Here is a 20,642-nt window from a genome sequence, read left to right as displayed (position 1 = left end):
CTTATGTTTATGAATTCCAAGTCTTCACCTTGTTTGAGCTCCTCATTGTTAGATTTTACACTTCAAAATGGCTGCTCTGAGCATGAAAGCTATAGTTTTTGTTGTACAGCACCTTATGTCTTATCTGTGTCTGTGGACATGTTGTCTTTATCCTTAGTTCGCAAACTTGTTCGTAATAATGATAAACTTAGCCGCCAAGTAAATTGTCAGCCATGTGATCTCCTGGCTAACACCTAGCTTAATTTTTGGCTAATAGTGCTTGTAATTTTCCAGTTAATAGCACACAGTTTGTTTTGATAGGTTGCAAACTTTGTGATAATGCTAAACTGTAAACAAGTAAACTGTCAGCTATGCGATCTCTTGACTAACACCTCGCACATTCCAGTTGTAGTCGTAGCTTGTAATTTCCCAGTTAATAGCGCAAAGACGTTATGACTTTATAACAAACGTACTGAATAGCACTCATCGTGCGTTCCAGAAGTCGAAATTCGGAAAAATTCCCTCAACTCCTATTTTCCAAATTGCCGCCACTCGTACCAACACTGCTACTATCAACTGGTATTGCTAGCAATGGCTTGCCCTGGATACTTGAACGCCGTCAACATGGAGGTGACAGAACTTCCGATATAATTGGAACGCACCATTAACAAACACAGTGTGATGTCATTCCCAGTTCCGTTGTTGCCGTTAGCATTTGTTAGCACCTGTCCTGTCCTTCCTGAACATGTTTGGTGAGGGGGTGGGGCATTCATTCACTCACGAGGACCAACTTTTTTGTGTAGTTTCGGCTCCTGATTGGATAAAGTTTTGTGGTATATTTGAAATGTTTCTCTTAGATTTAGCTGAAAATAGAGTATTTAAATGTCTATTCATTGACAGAAGCTTTGAGTATATGATATGAAGTATAGAATTCATCACTCTTTTATTATCTGATCCTAAGAGTCAGTGATGGCACTTAATGTTGTGCTCATTTTAGCCCGAGCCTCCCCCCCCCCTTTAGCTGTGGTTTGACCTACTTGTTTAACAGTCTGGCCTCTGTCTTCTACAGTCATGTGTGTGTGTGTGTGCGTGCCGCAGCTTATTACAGTACATGACCCCGTGCATTATAACCACGGTAAATAAACTTGTTGGGTGAGTTCAGGAGTCAAAGGTGAATGTGTCTGCTGTGTTAAGAAAAGAAACATGTGGATAAATACAATAACGGCCAGCTGAAGATACTGTAATCTATTTTTATAGGGCTGAACAATTTTGGTAACATAGCTAATTGCAATATTTCTGACGCCAACTCAAGCTTCGGAACCATATTTATAGATTTGTTCTATCTATAAATGTAGTCATATGACATTTTAAACGACTGTACTTTAATGTAAGAATGAGAACCTGGAGTTCCCATGGTGTCCCAGAACCAGATTTCCATCTAGCAAACTACCAACCTGTCTATTTAGTTAGCTGGCAAACTATCTAGTTAGTTCATTATCTAGTTAACTATCTAGTTAGCTAGTATTCTACTAATCTATCTGTTAGCTGGTGATCTACCAACCTATTTTTCTATCTAGTTCACTAGCAACTATCTATCTCGCTCGCTAATATTCTACCAACCTATCAATCTAATGAGCTGGTAATCTACCAACATTTCTATCTGGTTCGCTGACTATCCTTCTGTCCTTTATCTTAAGAGTATGTTTACCACATTTCATGCTGTCAGCTCGTCCTTTTCTGACTAGAAAATAGAGTTTGTGTCACTTTGTAAACCACTCACTCTTTCATACCAAAGTCCATACAGAAAATCAGCGATTTTACACCACACTCTACAGGAGTTTTTCATTCAATGCTGCCTCCATTTGTAACTTAAAATTGTGTTACTTTGTGACTTTGGTGTTTGAAATCCTGTTTGGATTTACCTGCATGACACATGTTTACTTACTAAAAAAAACGTTAAAAACGTTAATATTCCCTATGGACTTTGGTGTGGGGCGGCAAAGTGATAGAGACGCGAGTTTCCAGCCAGGGGAAAAAGCAGTTAAATGGCAAAATAAAAACGTAAAATAAAAGAAAATATATTCTTATGGTGTTTGTAGACTTTAAAACTAGGTGAAGTAGCTTAAAAAAAATCTGCGTTCTGCTGTCAACGATTTAACAAGATCAGGGAGGGGGAATTACAGTATCGGTTCCAGACTCTCAAAATATACATGTAAAATTTCATGGAAGAACACTTATGCAATCATTGTTTTCATGCAGTGATATGTTGGCCTTGTTGGAGAAGGAATGGACCATGAAATTGCTGCGGTGTCATTGTGGTGTTATAAAGCTCCACACACTCGCTCTCAACAGCTCAACAACCATGAGTCTCTTTGGCGTGGAATGGTAACGAGGAGCAGATGTGAGATTAAAACACTTTCGACTTTGTTTTATGACATATGACGAGCGTGGCCTCGGGGAGGTGCGTAAAAAAAAAAGACCTGAGTGCTGATGAAATAAATATCTTCTGGTCAGCTCCAAACTCACGATGTGTGGGAATTAGATCATGGAGTGACGGCTCCAACCAACGGAGAAATTTGGGACGTCGTATATCACTCAACGTGCAACTTTTACCCTCCCTGAAATGCTACGCCGCACTGGTTGACGTGACCGACACTGATATTAGGTGTTAATTTATGAAATAACACACAGTCTAGATGTGTTTATTATGGTTTTCCAACGTCTTCTTCTTCTAAAAAGTAGATGTAAGCGTCTGTGCGTTTGGACGAGCTCGAACTTAACACTCGTCCCTCTTCTGGTTTATATTGTAGAACCAGAAGTAACTGAAAAAGCAGCAAAAACACGACCTACGCAGTTCAGCAGCGTCTCAGTCCTTCTGGTCTCTCCTGGGGGGGGGGATTTATTCTTCACCGTAAACTGACCTTTCCATTTGTGCTGCATCGCTTTAGCTTCAGACCAGTCTTAGTATAAAGTGTCTAAAAGGTGATATTTGAGTAAAAGTACAAATATTTAACCAGAAATTGGTAGAAGTTGAAGTCACTTTTGATAATATGACTAATTTAAAGTCAAACTCAGCTCAGCAGCTCATCAAGACCATAAAAGCTCTACATAAATACAGACCATAATACCAACTCTTCTTCTTCTCCTGATTTTATTTGGTAGTAAACGAGTAACAAAGATAGTTAGGGCAAATGTAGTGGAGTAAAAGTACACAATTTTGGACTTAAGTACAGTAACAAAGTATTTGTACTAGGACGGACGATAATATCAAGTTAAGATTCATTCATTCAGTCTGTCTTTGTGATTTATTGATAGATTTGACATCAGGAATGCAACTAAGACATTTCCTGAAACGATGCCGTGTTTACGGAAAATGACAAAGAAGAAAAAAAGATTGTTTTTTTTCCATGTGGATCCATCGGGTCTTACTTGATGCCACATGTTGGGAAAAGTAGGAGGCAAAAGGGTGAAAGCAGTGGCAGCAGTGATGGATGTTATTTCAGTTATTCTTTGGGCTTGTAACCTTTTTATAAATATAAGTTCTCAACCAGTTTCTAAATAATCGGAAACTGCCCCAAGAGACGAGTCTTCTGCGTGACAGGACTGAGGCAAAGTAACATATGTCCACACGTCCACAGACACAGACATTTTCTGCATGTTCATTTGTCGACAGAGGTGGTGGTGGTGGTGGTGGTGGTGGTGGGGGGGGGGGGGGACTCAACTGTCGTGAAGATTAGTGCCGCGAAGCAGAAGCGGACCATGAGCACAAGTGGAAGACATCCTGGAAAGAGGCCAAAGAGTTGGTAACGCGCGGCGTTCTGCTCATAACCGAGCGGGCGACCTCATTTTCCCAATAAAAGCCTGTTTACGTAACACCTCCGAGCCCCATGAGCAGAGAGAGCAGGGCACGAGCAGCTGCTGCCAGGATTGTGGATGAAGAGTTCACTGAGAAATGGTTCTCTAATACCCACGGCTCTCAAACTGTGGGTACGTGTACCACCAGTGGTACGCAAGCTTCCTCTGGTGGTAGTGGTGGAAAAATCAGAAATAGCTCTTGTGATACTCAGAAGGGAGAGCCTGCATATCTATCATGTCTATCTAGTTATCTAGTTAGCTAGTATTCTGTCTGGTTAGCTGGTGATCTACCAACCTATCTTTATCTCTAGGTCACTAGCAACCTCTCTATCTAGTTAGCTTGTACTCTACTAAGCTATCTATCTGGTTAGCTAGTGATCTGCCAACCTATCCTTCTATCTTGTTAGCTAGTAATCTACTAACCTATCTTTCTATCTAGTTAACTAGCAAACTATCTATCTAGTTAGCTAAACAACTACTAACCTATCAATCTAGTTAGCTAGTAATCCACCAACCCATATTTCTATCTAGTTAGCTAATATTCCACCAACCTACCTAGTTAACTAGCAAGCTATCTATCTCATTAGCTAGTATTCTACTAACTAACCATTTCGGCCTAGTTGTCGCATGTCCACGTGTTTGGGAAGAAGGCGAGTGCCGAGTCTATTCACTATTAGAAAACTCTCTCCGCTGGCACGGATGTGGCCGGGATGCAGAGGTAGGCTTTCACCAGACGGCTCATGTTTTTGAACCAGAGTGCAGGATCTTGACCGAGTGAGATGTCGTCTTCTTTTGTGTAGCGCACTTTATGATGTTTATTTGAATAGGCAATGTAATAACTTGAAAGACAAAATGCAATTCACAAATACACATGAAAATCCTGGTGAGCCTGTGAGGTGAGCCCGTGTCGATTGTCGAAAAAAAAGGCCCATCCCTACCAACAAGTATATAGAAAATAAAACAAATAACAAAGATATAATAATTAATCTTAATCTAATGTCACTCTACCAGTTTGTGAAGTATAGTTGAGGAAGAGGACGATGAGAGAATAAATCTGCTCGGTCTGTTTACACCACTGTATTTTAAGGTAATGGTTAATAACGGTGTTACTGAGAGACATCAATATTTTCTCAGGTGGTTCTTGGTATAAAAGTTCCAGAACAATTCCAATTCCATCGACACACTGAAATACTAATGGATTTAATTGCCCCAACTTTTAGTTTCCTAGAACCAGTGATGAAGTTTGATCCAACTGGTTGATGGATTCACTGCTAACTAAACCTGTAACTCTGTCTCCTTTATCAACAAATCTTTTTTTTAATGCACAATTTCATTTATTTTTATACAACGTTGACTAATTTGGATTTACACCAGAAACGATAAATCACTCCTCGTGTTGCACCCCGTTGCTCAAACCCTGCTGAAAAATAATATTCCCAAAAGGAATAAAGTGTTTTCTCTGCAAATACAAGTTCAATATTTATAATTAGAGGTCGACACATGCAGGTTTTTATATTTTCAATGCTGAATGTTGGAAACCAGAGCAGCTGATGGACGATAATTAATGAAAATGATGAAATAGAAATGTTAAATGTTAATAAATAATACAAAAAAGATTGCTTAACTCTAGTAACCAGATACTGCACACGTTTTGTGAGTAAAGTTTTTAAGTTTCTCAGGACTATAAATATCTGAAAGTTCGTAATAAGTTGCTCATTTATAGATGGTTTATGGTCAATTTAAATATAAATATACATTATATATCGGCCCAATTACTACCGCTACATAAAAAAATACAAAAAAAAATTCTGAATACATTATATAATCACACAATCAGCGAGTTTTCAACAAAATCAGTATAAAGCTATGTCTCTGACACCAAAACATTTAAAAACACGATAAAAATGTGTCAAATGAGACCAGATGCTTCATTTTAAGATCATTGTGTATTTAAACGCCCTCTTTTACCACAAACCTTTGGTACTGCGGATACAAAAATGTCTTGGGTCACTTTTAATCGCGTCAATTTTCTACTGCTCCTGTAGTAAAAGTCAATTTACACTTTTATTTGTATAGTGCCAAATCACAACATACATTCCCTCAAGGCTCTGTACATAGACAACATCATTGAGAGCAGAGAAACCCATGGTTTTAACAGAAGAAGAAATCTCTGACAGAACCAGACTCAAAGATGTGCGGCAATGTGCCAAGACAGGTTGTGGTGAAAGGACAAAATGGGGGACAAAGGAGAGATGAGGTAGAGACTGAAGAGAGAGACCAGGAGCACATATACAACAACTGTCTCATGTATCATTTCTTAATTGTGCAAAATCAGTACACAATCGCTGTAGAGGGCGCTAGCACAGAAGTCAGGTAGGAGGTTGCAGCTTATTCAGTCTACTTTTATAGTCATTTGTCATATCGCGCGATTACCGATGTCTGATAATACATTTTGAAGCCAATATCGATTCCTGCAATTGATTTATCATTAGGTAACTATATTAGGTTTGACATCTGTCGCTGTATTACGTACAGATTTGCTCTTTATTTGGGTCACAATAGTTTATCCTCTTTGAAAAGTGGGTTTCCCCTTATAGAAAGTTTGGGAAACACTGGATCTTCTCTACATACATCCACAAAACTGCTGTGGGTTTAATTTAAATCAGTCCGACCACCTGATAACGTATATCACACACACTTGGCATGAACTTGTAAGCAGTAAAAATAACTTCCTGTACGCTGCTACTGCTGCTGCTGCTCCATCTGTCTTTATATTTTATCGCGTACGTTGACAGCTTATACATCTGTCTGTTTCTGGACACACAGCACAGATTTGATTTATTCTGCACAGAGCGTTCTGTGTGTGCATGTGTTGTTGTTGTTGTTGTTGTTGTTGTTGTTGATGATCACAACCACATGATTCAAAGCCACTGACCCATCCACAGATTAACTGTATGTCGTAGATTTCGTAGAGTTTTTATCGTATCGTCTTTTTTATCTTTATGTCTCTGCACCACATGTGGGTGACTCATGTTCACACGAGCTCGAGCCCCAGCTGGAGTTTCATGTTCATGTGACTCAAAACCACTTCACTCCAACTCTTAACTGCAGGAAATAAGACCAGATTAGATTTCAGGGGTCAAAGGTCAAGTTCAATCACTGTGTGCTCTAAAAATAAGAGAGCATATTTCTTAATTCAGGAATTAATGTCCTTACCATTATTAAACACTATAGATGTGGGGTTCTCAAACACTGGGTCAGGACCCACACGTGGGTCGTGGGTGATTTTTTTGCGATCCCCAAACAAATTTGTCATTATTATTGTACTAATTAAAAAAAAATTAAAATTAAAACACAAATTTGATTTTGTCACAAATTTTGATATTTAAATTTTTTTATATAAAAAATGGGTCTATTTATGCAAAGTTTGGGAATTCCTGCTAATTTTCTGTTTTCCTCTGAGTTGGTGTTTTGTTGTAATGAGCACCACTTTGTGAAAAACACAATAAATACAAGTTAAACATAAATTTCTGCAGCTTTTCGGATGAAAAACAACTTTGAATCAAGTCATTAATCCTTTAAAAACATGATAAAAAAGCTTATAAATGCAGTTTTATCATCATAATGACATATTTAAGTCGTATTTCAGCTCACAGTTAATTCTCTCTGCTGTGATATCTGAATAGTAAGTTGACAAGTTGCCTCATGTTGAACTAGAGCAGGGTAATATATCTATATTTTATTTATACGGTGACATGAGACAACCGTCACATTTATTATATTGAATAGATTAAATGTGATGAAAAATACCTTTAATTGACAAAAATATATTAAAAAGGGCCAATACTTCTGTTAGTTATACCAGAACTTGACCGTATTTAAAGTCCAGTTTAGGCTGTAACTAACGATTCTTTTCTGGATTAATCGAGTATTCTTTTAATTATTTGTTAAAAAAAAAAAAAAAAAAAAAACTCTAAAATTGAGATAAGATAATGTGACATTATTTATAAGCCGTGTGCCCAGCCTTACAGAAAGCGTAATTCATATTGTGATATAAGCTCAGTGATTTCATGTTTTAAGTGCTAAAATCTCCTTTCATCACTGTCCTGGATCTCCTCCAGCTCTGACCGGATCTGTGTGTGTGTCTGTGTGTGTGAGTGTGTGAGTGACCATATGCTGATGACTGTGACGGCCCTCACACCTCGCGCGTTGTTAATTTCATCGACAGTCTGACAAATGGTCGCCTTCGTGTCAACACAGAGCCGTGAAGTCGACGCCTCCTCTTCATCACCACTAACCCTTTCACTAACGCGTCACTGGACCTGCGTGTGTTTCCTTAACGTGTGGTGATAAAAACGAATGACTTGTCATCACCGCAGCCCACTTTATCTATCAAAACAAACCAAACAGTGGCTGTTGTATTTGTCCTAAACGTATTTGGCTTTAAACTCTGGGCTCTCAAACACAAATAATGAATGAATGAAGTGATTAAGAGCAGCTCAAGTGGGAAAAATGACTCTTCAGGCGAATATTCCATCATGATAACACATTGTCAATATATTTGTGACAATATTTCACAGAATTTCTCAATAAAAGTGGTTGTTTTGATACAGAAAGGTCAGTAAGTCACTATAAAATGCATTTTTTGGGAAACTATTACAAAATAAACTTACATAAAAAAGTCATTGTAACTTGATGAAACTGCTTGTATATATTTATTTATTCATACCGTGTCAGGTGGAGTCTCAACATCCATAACTGGAAGTGAACCCTTTGGTTGTGTGATGTAGTTGGCACTGAAACAGCCTAATTGTCTCACTTGTGGGTAACTGTTGGAAAAACTGTCATATTCACTTCTCCCTGTTTATGTTGCGTGCTTTTTTAAATTTTCCATCTGCCAATAGCTTTTAAACCAACACTTCTTCCTCTTCCTTTGCAGAGAATCTGGGTCATAACCTTTCCTTAAGCTTCCTATAAAATATTTTTGTTTTAAAAAAAGGAAAGAAACATTCCTGCAAAATCTCAAGTCCACTTTAATAACGACTCTTTGGCCAAACATTTGTCAACTCGTGAATGGGAAGGCTGCTCTTAAGCTGTCAGAAACGCTGTCGCTCTCTGACAGTTAGCGCAGTGTTGATTATTCCACAGATTATGTGGCTTTAGAGTAATCCAAGGTTGTAATTTCCCCATTTACCAAGAGGAAGTTTTAAAATAAAACACCCCAATAAAGTTGTAATTCCATGTTGTCAAGTTGTTTGAACTTCTCGTGCCTTGAATTCACAATTCAAGATGGCTGATACAAGTGGGAAAACCAATTTATGAGGATTTATGTGTAAAGACAGTGAGTTAGTGAGAGTGTTGCTAACACAGGGGGAAAGTTATAATTGATGGTGGTCACAGCTATGATATACAGGAACTAGCAAGGCTAACCGCTAGGCTAGGATAACCACAGTATAGAAAATGGATGTGTAAAGATAGTGAGTTAGCAAGGGTGTAGCTAACATAACTTGAGAGCTATGATCAATGTAGCCTATCATAGCTACGATCTGTTGTAACTAGCAAAGCTAAATCTAGGCTAGGATATGTACAGTACGTCTAAAAACAGAGTTAGCGAGAATGTTGATAACACAGAGGGAAAGTTATGATTACGATTAATGGATCACAGCTATGACGTATAGGACTTAGCTAGGCTAGGATAACCACTGTATGAGAATTTATCTGTAAAGACAGTGAGCTAGCAAGAGTGTCGCTAGTTTAGTTGTTGAGAACAGAAGTAAACAGGAAGTGAAACAAGACGTAAACCCATGTGACCTAGTTTTTAACCGTCATTTTTTGTAAATAGGTTGACCTAACCATGTTGCTTTGGTGTTTTCATGTACGAAAATTAGCATTATGTGTTTATCAAAAGGACAACATTAGCTTGCTAGTAAGCAGTCCGAGCTATAAAGTTAATATTGAGTTTTAGTTAGGTTACTGCTCATGCTAGCTTTTACCCCAGAGGCTAAAGTTAAAGAGAAGGGACGTTTTTTTTCTTACATCTGTTCTTAAACTCCAGCTCCCACTGAGACATCCACAGTGAAATGACGTCTTCACAGTCTTCACCAGCTGTTTTGTGTCTTTTGTGCGTTCTGCAGTTTGTTTACCCCGTCGATAAACAAACCTCTCGACACCGCAGTCACACTTGAGCATTTGTCACAAAGAGCCAGTTTCACTTCTTTACCTCTGGTTCCTGTGAAACCGCTGGGGGACGTTTCTGCTGTCTGGATTTGTCCCCGCTGTCGTCTTTGTCGGGGGACACAGAGGTCAGAGTTGAAAAAGCCTGTGAAGGGCATAAGAGACAGTGAAAAGGGGGACGGAAAGGTACTTCCTCTGAAAGGAAATCAAAGTTCAGAGAATGATAAAAAGTGCGGTTTCCTGCCAGCTGGTTTGTGTTCTGTACAGAAATCCCATTCTTCCTCTCGGTTTCTGCTGAGACAACAATTGGACCATTTCCTGTTTTGGTAACCGTGACACCCTATCTATGAGAGGTGGTAACGCTGGCTGTCGGGCGGGTAAACTCACAGTGGGTGTTGAAATACGATGAAGCGATCGTGAATGTACCACCCGGAGAGAAGACAATACCAGATGTTTATTTTCTGTTTGCTTATTATGGAAAGTTTCTTATGTAACACATTGTTACATGAATCTTTTTTTCCTGTCGTGCCGCTGAGCCAGCACTGTAAAACTTGGGCTCAATAAAAGAAAATAAACAATAGAGTGTTTGCGGTCAGTTTTCTCGTCACGTTGCTGAAGAAAAACCAGGTCACTGCTCATTTTAGAATCTAGTGTTTTCCCCAGACTACATTAAAATATTTAAAAAATCTACTTTCCATGGAATAATTTTGCTTTTCTACAGCCAAACTTGAAATATTGGACATTTCAACGTAGCCATACTAAAGAATAGCGTGGATGAACAGTAAGAGGACTTTGACTTTGTGATAATTTAACTCCAGTGTGATGAGGGTCAGCAGCAAAACACTGAGGCCTCAGGAACCAGGACAGGATGGTTCACCCTTTCACTGACAGATGAGGGAAACATCAGGGGGTTAAAAGTCACATTTTCACAACAGCATGACGTTCCTGTTAGCACCAGACTGGGGTTTTGTTAGCTCAAACGTGGATTACTGTCACAAAACCAGGAGTATGCTAGATGGTACCACATTTAATATAAGAGCACAGCATGTTAGCCCTTTTGAATATTACATTAATTTAGATTTAAACCCGGCCATTTTGAATGAATTGAATTGAGTGAAGGTTGTTTGTTGTTCTTTATTGATTTGCTACACATATTTTGCCAAAAACAATTCTTTTTTTTAATGCTCATAGTTTTAAATAATAAAATAAAACTTGAGAATCAAATGGGGACCAAGATAGATCCATGTGGGACACCATTTTGACAAAACAGTAATTTCTTAGCTCCAAATGACACTTTGGATTAGATTATATGTTCTTACCCACAGAGGTCTAGAATTTTGTGCCTGAACCCAGAAAGACCTGGAAAGGTCTATCATTTGAAAGATCAAACCATTTGTCGAAGCAGAACCAAGAAATTATGGGATCAAATCAAATCTCCAATCCAAATTACATGAGGGAGCGTCAAGTTGGAGAGTATTTCTGCTGCCTCCTATTTAGGATTATTTGAAATTGATTCATTACATCTTCAGATCATTCATCTACGAGACGTATTATGGTGACGTGAGACTTGATCTTGATTACTGGTGGAGTTTAGAGCTAAGCTGCAAATTTGTTTGTAGAACCCAAAAAATGTCCAGACGCTGATTCTTACATGCTTCTCAGTCGCTCAAGAGGACAGTTTGGTTTGTTTGTGTTCGTAATTGTTGTATTGCGTTCACAGTGCCCTCTGCTGGACAGCTTGGTAATTACTTAAAACTGTCTGTTGTGCTTCTAGGTTGGATATTTTGAACTCAAATGTTTTTTTGTTTGTTTTTGATATTGGGTTCCATTTGTAGTTGGTTCCTTCAACCGAAACCTTGGATTTCCAACTCAGAAACTCGGACCAAACCTCACGAATCCCAAGTTTTGTCCGATTGGTTTGAAATTTTAATGTAAACGATATCTTTAGATTACAGAGATACATATTTTGTACAATTTGCTGTGTTAGTTCTGAGAGATCTCTTTCATAACCAAACAAAATTGGCATAGAAACTGAAATATGTCGTAAAAAGAATCAAACTAGAAATAGAGTCGACTTTGAACCTTGTTAGATACCCAGCGCTAACTGTGATAGCACAAATAACGAGCTGAGAAAAGTGTGTGTATGTGGGGGACGGGGACCTACAAGAAGTCTTCATTCTTGTAGGTCAAACCAGCAGCAGCTCATCCTTCTGTGTCAAAACCAGCAACTAAATGTCAGCCTTATCTCCACTGGCTAATCGGTATGCGGTTGAACTAATAGCCCCTCGTAGCCGCACCACTTCTCTCCATAAATCACAACACATCAGAGACACGTCCGTGATACGAGACAGACGTACGGAGACGATGGACAAGTAGACAAACCGACAGGGACACTGTGAAGCTGTGAGTGTTGGCACCAAGGACTGGGTTTGGTGTCAAGAGATCAGGCACTGACACTGCGGGCTTTGTGTCGAGCTTGAATGGGCACCTTAGGGAGAGACCGCGGCTCTGAATGGGCACCATTGGGGAAAAGCCCTAGCGGTGGGAATGGAGTCTGGTAATTAAGGCAGTCATTGTACGGCCTGTAGGATCTGCTGGACGGCGAGGTCAGGAAGGCAGGCCTGCATTGTTCCCCCTGCAGGGTCCTCAGTGCATCACAGTGGTGCGTCAGACTCAAGTATGTTTGGACTGAGCCTTGGATGTTAAAGAGAACAGAGTTACAACAACAAACCACACATGCAGCCCTATAGTCTGTCTTAACGTCAGCATATAGACTGCAGGGGGCCTCGTCTGTGGTTTTCATTTTGTTACTCTATTTTCTCTCTCTCTCTCTCTCGTTCCTCCTCTCATTATATTTATAGTTGTTTTTTTGTAAGCCTCTTCTAAAAAAACAATACCCTTTTAAGGATATTTTTGCCTCTTTATCTTGCATAGAGAAAATCAATGTTTGAATCAAAAATGTTTGAAATCATTAATGCAGGTTTCACCAAGTAACACAAAATAACCAAACAAGGCAGAGATAGACCAGCAGCTCCTGTGTCTCTGTGAGCTTAAATCGCTGATTTTCTTTATGGAGTTTGATGCAGGGAGTGGAAGACGTTTATAAAATGATATCAACTGTTTTCTGTTGAAAAAGGCTGTGAAACAGGGAGATAAAGTGGTAAACACATTCTTCAGACAGCTTACATTTAAGAGGACATAGAGTTTATGTAGTGAGATTTCTGTTAAGTGACGAAAGTCTGCTGTTTGTTTGCACAGGAAGTGCAGAGCACTGTTAGCATGTGTGCAAGCCAATGTGTAAGTACTTCATACAGCCACACTAACAGTAAATATCAGCGAATAAACACTTTAAATCACTTTAAAAAACAATTTTGTTTGGTTTTCGCGGTCTAACCCTTATTTGACCAAGGGTCTTGCTTTTTGTAGGCGGCCATCCTGTGTCGTGTCTCGTCAAGTTTACTGACGACACAAATGAAGAAGAATATTATTTACATAGTTCCCTGATGCTCTAGGGAAAATGGAGTTCTTTGCAATCTGCAGTCTCACCACTGGATGGCACTAATTCTTACACAAACACACACAAAAGTATGACAACGTGCAAAGAAATCGCCACATAGTGGCCTGGCACATGTGCTGCAGTTCTGTTTCCATGTAGATGAAACTCATAATCTGTTAAACGACAGAAGAAAGAAACAAAATTTCAGTCAGAGAAAAATCAATAAGAAATGACCCATGACACGATTTCTTAATTTGTGTCTATTTATAAAGTTTCTCAGTGAAAACGTTGGTTCAAAGTGTCCCAACGTGTCTGGAAAATGGGTTTTTGTAATTTTCTAGTGATCTTGCGTACTGCTGCTTTAATTTAAACTCTGTCTCCCCTCTCTCTGTCTCTCTGTGCGCTGCCCTGTAGTGTGTTGTCGGGAAGTTTCTGGCAAGGATGAGGGCGGGTGGGGGGGGGGGAGAGGGGGAGGGGAGGTGCACCATGGGAATGTTTTTACAGCATGACCCCTGATCTTCCTTCCAGTGGCAGTGAAGCCTCTGAAGGCCCTGCGTGAGTCTCTGTCTCCAACATTCACTCACTCACTCACTACAACAGTGTGGAGACAAGAGAGTGAGCAGCGACTGCACTGGAAACAGATAAGACACTTCAGGGATGTCGGACACACACACACACACACACACACACACACGCAACTATTGTCACTATGGAAACAGCTGTCAACATATTTTATTTCTCTCTAGTCTTTATAGAGAGAAACCGTGTAGGGCCATAAGTCGAATATAACATCGACACCAAGTGACACTGAGATTAGCAGCGCTGCACGTGTGCTGGTGTTATACAGTATACACACACACATCTGCTCACATATGTTTGGCCCCTAGTTTAACCTGTTTTTTAACCAGTGAGAGAACATGTTAAATCAGTACATCAGTGTCAAATAACTTCAGGTTAGTATAGATTCAGTCAACGTTATGGGGTAAATCAGTGGGTAAAAATAAAGATAAATATGCTTTAAGTATTTTTGATTTCATCATTCATATCAATGACCAAAGGGACCAAATTAAAAGATAGGAAACAGTAAACACAGTAATATTAGGTAAATGCAATAAATGCATAAAAGGAAACAGGACAATTCCAGAAAGTCTTGAAATGTCACGTAAAAGAAATATAATATAATTATATAATAATATATTTTTTTACCAAATTTTGGGACTTTTTTGTCGACCAAATGTTCAGTCTTTGCATTAAATGAAAACATGAACTCTTTATTTTACCAATTTCTCTTTAAAATTTGATTAAAAAAAGTGATAGACTTTTGAAGTAAACATTTTCTTCTTCCTATGACTCTTCGCTTCAACTGAAACTGAAATACTGGCTTCACTGATAAAAACATAGTACAGTTTTTTGTTTATTGCCAGTTTATTGACATTTTTAAATTTATTTTACAGCAAATGCAAATTCTGTTTATGTTGTGGAAAACAGGTAGATTTGAGTCCCTTTTTTTGAACTGAAATCACAAATTTTATCCATTGAATAGACTGAATTCTACATTGTTAGCAATTATAGCAATAGCAATTGACTGTATGCACTTCCTGGTTTTAAAGAAGCTAGCCCACCTATTTACGCTAATCTGTAGCAGTTGTTCCCTCATAACTCTTAAATTTAAACACCTTTTCTTCATTTTTTGTCTTGTTGTTTAAAACAGCAGGATTACAACTACAAAAAGACAATATCGGAAGTTTTAATCTGTAACGTTGCCTTACAAAGTCCAAGTTGCTCCTAGCGACAGCTGAGTAGAAGTTATACGTTGTTTTATATACAGTATACATTGTGTACATTGTATTTGAATTACTTCCCCAGCTCTTACTGTACAAACACATCTGCCAACGTTACGTGAGAGTGAACTTCCTGTAGCAGATGGTGAGAACTTTCCTGCACCTTTATTATTTGCCTCGGCCTCGTCACCAAACCTGTTGTTGTCCATCACCGGCCTTCGACGGTAACCCAACGCTGCTGTGCAGCTGCAGAGTCTGTCGGGCTTTTTAGTCGCTCCGCGGCTCAGTCCAAACCTAAGCCACGGGGCAACGGGGACGAGGGGGAATTCACACCCTCAACCTTCCGTTAGCATTGACCCTCTAACAGCCTCCATGTCAGGCAACCAGGGTGGAATCCAAGGCCCAGTTGGCTCTTACTTGTATTTTCTATGAATGAAGAGTGATCGTCAAAAACCACCAGCCTCGTATGTGACGACTCTCAGGGGAAAAATCCATCAGTCACCAGGGAACATGACACCAAGATCCGTGGCTGATTAGGGGGAATGCTTGGTTGTGGAAATCTAGGAATCTGGGAAATTGGGCTTTGGCAAAGTGCGCGCGGGAAAGTGATGAATGACTCTGCAGCTGTTTTGTGAACATAAATGACGTAGGTTTTGTTAGTGAGGAGGAAAAAGGCTTTCATGTACTTACGCATATGCACTGTAGTTGTGTAACAAATCTACGAAAATCTGGGGAATCGGAGTCTGGTTTATCGCAGAGTAGGTGTGAACATACCAGGAATTTGCTTTGGTGTTCTGGCACAAATGCCTAAGCCTCAAAATGTCTGTCTGGACTTTTTTGTTAAAACAGCATCATTTTGGTTTGTGTACAAAACAAGACATTTGAGAACTAAACCATTTCTAGGTTTTGGAAACAGACATTTTTCATTATTAGTCGGAGCAAAAGCCAAATTTATATGTGTTCATTGTGATGACATGGAAACCGTCTGCTCACAGCTGAAGACGACCCCCACGCTCAGGTTATGAAAACAAGCAGAAAGTGCAGGTCAGCACATTTCATTTATTTGTAAGCAGTAATGTCATTAAAGACGACTTAGCCGGGATTTATTTTAATCCATGTAAACAGACAACACGGACGATTAGATTTTGTATTTCTTTACCAAGCTTCATCACTTCCTATTATGAGAAAATGTTAGACGATCTAAGCCATGAGATATTATCAAATGTTGAGAATACACAGATGTCAGTGGGTCGTAAAAACAAAGAGCTAATCAGACTGATTAAAAAATGTTCTCAGGAGTTATTGAGGGTAATTTTGTGGTTTTACCTCCGTCTTCCCTGCAAATGGGAACTGGTTGGTTAGCCCCACAAAATCAACGTGTTTCTGGACAATCAGTGCTACTATCAATATTTATGTGATGCTACATCTATTTTTCCTCGTCTTTTGTCATCATCGTGCCTAAATGCACTTGAAAGTAAAAAGGTAGTTACGAGTAAACACAGAACGGCGGTGTGATCAGGGCTTCCGCTAAGTTAGTGGCAGAGTTTGCAGAGCTAACAGCTAAGTTAGCTGAGCTAAATGAGTCAAACTAACAGCTAAGAAGCAGAGTTAGTAGTAGTAGCAGAGCTAGCAGCTAAGCAGTTGACACAGTAGTAGCAGTTGACGACGCTAACAGAGGCAATGTGTCCAGCTTTAACGTTGATAGAAATACGACTGGAGGTAATACTAGCTATGGTTTAACGTGTAGCAGCTAACTCAAGATACTGTTAGCATCACTTTGAAGAACTGAAGTGATAAAATAAGATAAGCATTTTCACATCTTTTCATGTCATGTCTCCATTCTTTAAACCAAATTATTAAGACTGATAGCATGATATTTAACAACCTCATTTTTTAGCTAATTTAATAAAGACCGAGACCAACGTGAAATCGTAGCACGTGTTCGCTACGCTACACATTCTCGTTGGGTGTCTAAAAGCTTTATATAAGTGTGCTGACGCTCCCTGGCACAGCGGTGTGGGATGTTTTATCTTGATTTACGTCTTCCCCTGTGCGATATCTCAGCGTGTCAGAACAGAGACTAAACATAGAGTAAGTAATATGTCCCTGTATCGTCGGGAGACTTCACTTAAAACGTGAGAAAAGAAGCTGAGTCAAGATTCTTTCACTCAGATGATTCTATTTTTAATATCATGACAGTGTGTGTGTGTGTGTGTGTGTTCTTGTATTTGTTACCTTGCTAGGGAGACCAAAACCTGGTTGTCATGAGGCAGAACTTTGTTTCTGAGGAACAGTTAAGAACCAAGTTAAATCTCAAAATCTCATTCTGAGTGGACGCTGGTTCAAGGATCTGAGCGAACGACAACGCTCATGGAAGAAAGAAAACGTAACGTGTCTCTCCAAACATGGACAGAACCATAAGTTAAGAACTAAGATTTGAATTGTGGTTAGGTTAAGGTTAGGGATCAGGCTTTGTTGAGGCTGTCTCAGGAAAAACGTTTCCATGACTGCATGAAACTAACGTGATGTGGTTTCATACGCGACACAAACTAGTGACTTTACTATCTACTACTACTAGTAGTTAGTAACTCAGTTTAGTGAGCAGCTCACTCACAGTTGGAGAGTGAATCAAAACCAAACTGGAGAATAGATTATTGTAACTCTCTGACTCACTGAGTCGCAATGCTTCAAGGACAGAACATAATTGTTAAGTAACCCTAACAAAGGAGCCTTTTGTACCTAAATTTAACCACATTTTTAAGCAGTAAAATGGTTACTGTCACCCTAATTGCACACAGCAACCAGTCAAAAACACCATCACAGTGATATGTACATAAATAATAACGTTCTATAATGCAGTTTACTCCTGTGGGAATGTACAGATGCACACATGCTGTCATACTAGTGTCATCTTTTGAGATATTTCAGAACTTTATATTGACTTTCCTGGCCACTCACGCAAGTTGTCCATTCGAATTGGAGAGGAAAAGATAAAAATTTGAAACTTAAAACCCAGATTTAGTTAAAAAAAATACAATTGAAAAGCATGTGAGACCTTCTGATGATCCAGTATGAGGAGATGTGAACACAGTACAGCATTTTGAAATTTATACTGTTTTACTTTGAAAATGAGACCACACAGCGTAACACAATAAGAGTAACGGTAAATAATGTCTGGACAGCAGAAACTATTTCTTGATTCCTCAGAATAAGTGATCTGTAAATAGACTTGTGTTTCCTCATTAAAGCCGTCAGTTGTCTCCTCCTCCTCCTCCTCCTCCTCCCTGACTGTAACAGTGAGATAACAAATCCATTTATAAAGACTTGTGTGACCTCAGCGGTTAAACCCAGAAAACCACAGGGGGGGAAAAAACCCCTGTAACCTTAATCATCGCTACTGCACTCACTTAAAATATTTAGCCTCAGGTTCATTTTAAATACGGTGCCGTCCACTTTATATAGACTGTACTGGGGACATGTGCAGCACTCATTTAGGAACCAGTCTCCTGAACTCTTATATGAGACGATAAATGTCTCACAGGAAAACTGAGACCCGGAAACAACTGTGTTGATGCTATTGTGAGGAAAACACCTTTTTATAACAGCACAAATAAAAAAGCCTCCAGAATAAGAAACCTTTTATAAGAATAGCGCTTGGTTAAAGTCAAGTAGGGATTATTTACATTATTAATTCATCTGTCCATTATTTTCTCCATTAGTCAAGTACTTGTTTAATTTTTCCTCCTGTAGAAATACCTGTAAAAGATGAGTGTAAACGGTAACATGCAGTATTGTGTAGTAATATTATTGTGCAACCCTCTGTTTTATCTACAGAATGAATGAATGAATGAATGAATGAATGAATGAATGAATGGATTCATAGATTTTTCTCCCACAATTATCGCGTTGGGGCGACATAACAGGCGTGTCATCCAGAAATTTTACTCAAAATTGTTTCGGGACACCTAATACAGACAAATGTCGTCTCTTCATAGATTTATATGCACAAAAGTAAAGAGGAAAAAGGTTTTTCTTGATTGTGTGTTCACACGTAACACGGTTTAAATGTTGCGCGACCTAATTACATATGAATTCATGGGTTTGATGCCAAAATAGCACGATGAGTTGTCACGATAACCAGTTATAATTGAGATTTTATTGATATCACTGACATTGTGATGTTTTTAAGAATTTTATAGTTGTGTGATGTGATTACGCGGAACGAAACAAAACTTTACAAACACAGCAATCTGAGTAACATCAGCCGAATTGCTGCGAAAAAAAGAAGGAAAATGATGATTGTCCTTTTCCTTTTTGACAAAAATATGCACGTTTGTCTTCGTAACAAGCTAAAAGACAACATCCACATTATTGTTTACTTTAGACAGCCAACGAAGAATCTATACTAACCTGAAGACGTTTTAAGACACTTTTGCCTGATAAAAATCCAACGTTTTGGCCCTGGATTGACTTTCTGATCCCTGATTTCAAGCATCCAGTGCAGCCTGAGTGCAGCAGGCTAATGCTAATGCTAACAGCAGAGAAACAGATGTGAGGGAAATCCCCCCCCATTATTCTTTAAATCTGTCGTGTGGGAACACTTTGGTTTCACAGACAACGCTAATGATGACAGACAAAAGAAATCGACATTCCGACGTTCATGTGCAGTCGGACTTGTAGCTGTTAGCACATCAAACATGCTAACTCTCTTAAAAACAGCGTGTGGTTGAAAGGGAAAACAAGTGCAGTGCATTTAATTGGTATTTTAGCAGCACATGCTATTAATTCAGGCTGTGCCAAACGCTGTAACGAGCACTAAATGTGATTTAATAGCATCGAATATGTGACTATTCTGTGTTTTTGAGAGCATACATGCAGAAAATAACCATGTCTTGTAATGAATTTCCTTCTCGTTTCACATTTCGGCCAAAAAAAAGTCACACAATCTTTTATAAACAGACAAAATTACAAGTTACCCGCATATTCAGTACAAGCATTTCTCTCCATGCTGCGCCGTTATGGATATCTGAGAATGTTATGAGAGAAAATTCACTTTTTATTTAATCAGATTTGGCAGTAACAACAGATTTAATTTGATTTCATTTGACGACACAGCCGCAGTCTGTTCACAAAACCACTTTCCAGTTGTTTTCCACTGAACCGAGCATGTACCAAAAACCCAAGATACGTACTAAACCAATGTTTTTCGTGCGCCGCGCCACCGCCCGTGTTTGCCGCAGTGTACGCGCAGCTCGTTGTCGGGGAACCACCGTGAAGAACAACATCTTGTAGACATCTGTCGTGAGAAACAAACATGATCCACACGATCAGTCGATATGTGGTGGTTGGTAGAAATA

General features: G+C 39.1%; 1 protein-coding gene across 1 annotated transcript in view; it reads left to right on the top strand.

Moving 5' to 3' along the window:
- Positions 1–20,642, top strand: part of LOC131473591 (zinc finger CCHC domain-containing protein 24-like) — a 49,754-nt gene that overhangs the window by 8,549 nt on the left and 20,563 nt on the right. The window lies entirely within an intron of this gene.

The sequence above is a fragment of the Solea solea genome, chromosome 15, assembly GCF_958295425.1.
Source record: "Solea solea chromosome 15, fSolSol10.1, whole genome shotgun sequence".
Taxonomy (NCBI): Eukaryota; Metazoa; Chordata; class Actinopteri; order Pleuronectiformes; family Soleidae; genus Solea; species Solea solea.
The sequence above is the reverse complement of the archived record's forward strand: the minus strand, read 5'-3'. Positions and strand labels throughout refer to the sequence as shown.